The sequence below is a fragment of the Palaemon carinicauda genome, chromosome 38 (assembly GCF_036898095.1).
Source record: "Palaemon carinicauda isolate YSFRI2023 chromosome 38, ASM3689809v2, whole genome shotgun sequence".
Lineage (NCBI taxonomy): Eukaryota > Metazoa > Arthropoda > Malacostraca > Decapoda > Palaemonidae > Palaemon > Palaemon carinicauda.
Genome location: NC_090762.1, coordinates 15,831,296 through 15,836,295, shown reverse-complemented (window position 1 = coordinate 15,836,295; position 5,000 = coordinate 15,831,296). Strand labels below are relative to the sequence as shown.

Below are 5,000 nucleotides of genomic sequence, written 5' to 3'. Positions count from 1 at the left end.
TGATCTTGTAGTTTATTTATTTCCTCGTTTCCTTTCTTCACTGGGCTATTTTTCCCTGTTGGAGCCCATTGCTTATAGCATCTTGCTTTTCCAATTAGGGTTAGCTTGTAATAATAATAATCATAATAATAATAATAATAATAATAATAATAATAATAATAATAATAATAATAATAATAATAATGTTGATACAAATGACACCTCGATGTTGATTACATTTACAAAAGAGTTTCATCTATGCCGTACTTGGACTAACTGAAAAAGACTAGAGAAACTAAAACCTCCAGGTAGAGAAATTACGTAATTTTAGCGCAAATGTCTACGGTGATCAATTTGTTCATGAGATATTTTGACTTAACACGTGTGATGATGCGAATATAATTAATCATCCAAGAGTCGAAAATATAATTTATCGCAGCAAAATCATATCATCGTTTTCAAGCACTACATGGAAAGGTTCGATTGCTAGAACGGACCAGACAAGGCGATTGACAGCTTCCCTACCATACGATATTCTAGACGTCAATCATCTCAGAGCTCAATTTTGTTCCAGAATATAGATCGGACTGCTTTATCGGACAGCAGGAGCACTTTATGATTGATTGATATTGGATTTTTAGTTCAGACTTTATATTATTGTTTATTTTTTCGTATACAGCAAGTTATTATTGCAATCACGTCTCTTAATACAGCAAGTTATTATTGCAATCACGTCTCTTAATACAGCAAGTTATTATTGCAATCACGTCTCTTAATACAGCAAGTTATTATTGCAATCACGTCTCTCAATACAGCAAATTATTATTGCAATCACGTCTCTTAAGTGGTCGGTGGACTGGAGTTCGAATCCCGCTCAAGCTCGATAGTTTCTTTTAGTGTCTGCAACCTCACCATCCTTGTGAGCTAAGGATGGGGGTTTTGAGGGAGCTTATACATCTACCTGCCGAGTCACCAGCAGCCATTGCCTGGTTCTCCCTGGTTCTAGCTTGGGTGGAGAGCAAGAAGAGGTCTTGGGGGCTGATCATAGGATATTCTAGGATATTCTTGCTAGGTAGGGCATTGTCACTGTCCCTTGCCTTTGCCATTCATGAGTGGCCTTTAAACCCAGTTTATTCTTATACGATTATGTAATTAGTTTAAAGTTACGGAGATTATTTAAAGTGTACACAATTTCTTTTAAATTTCGAGTAATTTTGTAATGAGGCCAATATTTACTTACTTTACTTTAAGGGCTGCTTGTCTGGTCCTGTACAGCCGGGGAACCCTACTCTCTACAGGACCTCTACGGTTGTTTTATGATGTAGATTCGGGAGTATTTAACATTTCACAATGCGTATTGTTCGCTTACTATTTGATCATCACCGTGTAAACACTCACAAAATAAGGTCTTCAGTTTCCTCTTGAAAGCCTCAATATCTTCAATTATTCGGATGTCTCGTGGGAGACTATTGTATAGTCCGGGAGCCGCATGTTCAAAGGCTCTAGGTCAGTGGTTCCCAAACTTTTTCTCTGTCATTTCCCCCCTGCACCCAGTTCAACACCCAAATTTCCCCCTTCATGTGTATGAGGGAAAGAGTAGTTAAAACACACTTGAGACTATATACTAATTTATTTTTTAAATGTGCAAATATACTGATAAACATATAATTACTGAGTAAATTGGATAGAGAGCAGTTAGCAATAACTAAGAGTAGCCACAGAGCCGGTCAATAACAAATAAAACCTCTTTTGTTTGCTCTTCTACTTTAGAATTAAATTAGTGAGAAGGGTGAGGCTGCTTCTTGTGCACATTTTCCGCTTGTTTTAGTTAGTAGGTGTGTAATTATTTCCCCCACCCCCTGGAAATTTCAAATTTCCCCCCAGGGGGAAATTTCCCCCAATTTGGGAACCACTGCTCTAGAGCCTACAGTAGACATGTATCTAGATTCTGATAGATTGAAACCATCTGTAACTATTCTCGTGTCAGGACGATTTATTGGTTGCACAATATGTAGCAATTCTCTTAGATATTTTGGATGACCGGTTCTGATAACTTGGTGGATTATTGTACATATTTATGCTAGTATGTAGTTAGCTTGCTTTGTCGTGTATGAAAATTTACCAAAAGTATAATACTTTCTTACAAGGCAAATATAAGAGTAAATAGGAGACTCATCTGTATACAATACTCTTTCTCTTCTAAATACTATGCGACAATTACAAGTAAATTTATGTTTAGTATACACACAGGTACTCATAAATGTATATATATATATATATATATATATATATATATATATATATATATATATGTGTGTGTGTGTATATATATATGTATATATATATATATATATATATTAATGTCCCCACTCTGAAAGTTTTCCAGAATAACGTTTTCAATTTCTTCGCCATATTCAGAGCTCTTGGTAAAAGGCAAACAAATATAAAAAGTAATTTTCGACAAAATTGTGATTTGGAGTGTTGGCTGATATAGTTTCTCTTAAGAACCAATAAAAAGTTCATAGCTAAACTATGTCAGTCGAAACATGGATGCCGAAAATTACTTTTTATGTCTCCTTGCCTATTATCAACAGCCCTGAATATGGTGAAGGAATTAAGAAAGTTATTCTGAAAACCATTCTGTATAAGAACACCCTGATAGTAAGATTAGTGCTTATAAACATATCTCTTATATAATAAATAGCAAGTGTTTGGTAATATATATATATATATATATATATATATATATATATATATATATATATATATATATACCTGTCCCTTTCTGAGTGGGGATACCATAATGTGGTTAAAGCGTTAACATATTGTAATGATAAGCAAAGCTGGAGTAGCACTAGGTTGGTTTGCTGTGAGCGATTAGATGTAATTCTCCCACCATCACCAATCCGCATTGGCCAAATCGCGAACATGAATTGACATGTTTATGGTGTTTGTCATGCAGTGTTGTTATTATTATATGCATACTTGCATATACACATAGAATTGTGTGTATATATACAGTATATATATATATATATATATATATATATATATATATATAAATATATATATACTGTATATATATATATATATATATATATATATATATATATATAAATATATATATACTGTATATATATATATATATATATATATATATATATATATATATATATATATATATAGTAGACATATATATACACAAACACACACATATATGTTATATATATATATAATATATATATATATATATATATATATATATATATATATATATATATATATATATATATATATATGTGTGTGTGTGTGTGCATATATATATATATATATATATATATATATATATATATATATATATTGTATATATATATTTGAATATATTCTGTATATATATATATATATATATATATATATATATATATATATATATATATATATATATATACTGTATATATATTTGAATATATATATATATATATATATATATATATATATATATATATGTATCTATGTAGGTATACAGTATATATATTTGAATATATATGTGTATATGTAATTAGACAACGGACGTTTAATAAATCTAATATGAAATTCCCATTAAAAAACGAATTGGAGCCAAATCTGATTTATCCTTTGAAAGGTTTCATTGAATTGAAAACAAAATTTCCATTAAATATTTATAAAGGACACAATGAATTTATGTCAAATTAAATAACCAAGCCAAACACATGAACTATCAAATAAGTATTACTCTCATCCTATATGATTTTTTTTTTTTTCATGAAGTCTTGAGATGATTTGTCTTACTCTTTATAATTTTTTTTGCTATCTTTCTCATTTTGGTTATACTTATTGCTATGATACAGGTTTCAATGTTCACTGAGGATTTTAATAGGGAGTTTTGGTGGCCGATGTAGTAACGTCCCTGTCTGGTGAACTCCAGACTGGGGTTCGAGTCCCGCTCAAACCTGTTAGTTTCTTTGTTCGCGGCAACCTCACCATCCTTGTGAGCTAAGGAATCGGGGGGCGGGAGCCTATAGGTCTACCTGCCAGGTCATCAGCAGCCATTCCCTGACCCTTGGGTGGAGAGGGGTCTTGGGCGCTGATCATAATATATGGTCAGTCTCTAGTCTAGGGCATGGTCCTGCTTGATAGGGCAATGTCACTGAGTCTTACCTCTGTCACTCATGAGCGCCATTTAAACCTTTAAGTAATGTTATCCGTAGCCCCTTTTTACGAGTAATTTTCTTCTCTTTAATTTGAATGTAAACTGAATTATGTAGTGAAGTCATATCTTGAAAGAAAACATTAGTCTATATATATTTTCTTTACCATCTTGATATTTTTTATGTTTACTTTTATCCATCATTTATTTACTTACCTAATTACATATCTATTTACTACTTTATATGGCACCAATATTATGCAAATAAAACAAATGCTTCTCTGCTAGAGAGTTTCATATTTACACCAAATAGTCTGCCGGTCACAAACTTATGAAACAGTAATGTTTTCAGAAATCACGTTAATCTAAATAATGATATAGACATACATTTCCTCTCTCTCTCTCTCTCTCTCTCTCTCTCTCTCTCTCTCTCTCTCTCTCTCTCTCTCTCTCTCTCTCTCTCTCTTGATGATAAAATTATATATTTTCTTTAGATTTCCGGCCTCAATATCCCATGTTCCAGGAATTTGCTCTCGTAATAGAATATAGTTTTCTGTAATATCCCGTGAGATTAATATAAATTGCATCCCTTCCAGACCAGGCTATAAACAATTTCATCTCACTTTTCTTTTCGCTAAGATTATAGAGTTGCCTTAATACCGGCACTTGAGTAACAAATTGCTTTAAAGTTTACTTAGAAATATACGTTGTTTCCCTAGGCTATGAAAAGACGGAAAACGTCCGCAATCTTTACTTTTAAATAAATCAATTTCTTTGGTGTAAATTAACTAAGAGATTGCACAAGATATTTAAATCTTTAGAGCTCATAAACACAAGGCAAAACAGAATTGAA

At 31.8% G+C, this 5,000-nt stretch overlaps 1 long non-coding RNA gene across 4 annotated transcripts in view; it reads left to right on the top strand.

The window, feature by feature from the left end:
* Positions 1-5,000, top strand: part of LOC137630434 (uncharacterized) — a 219,629-nt gene that overhangs the window by 29,962 nt on the left and 184,667 nt on the right. The window lies entirely within an intron of this gene.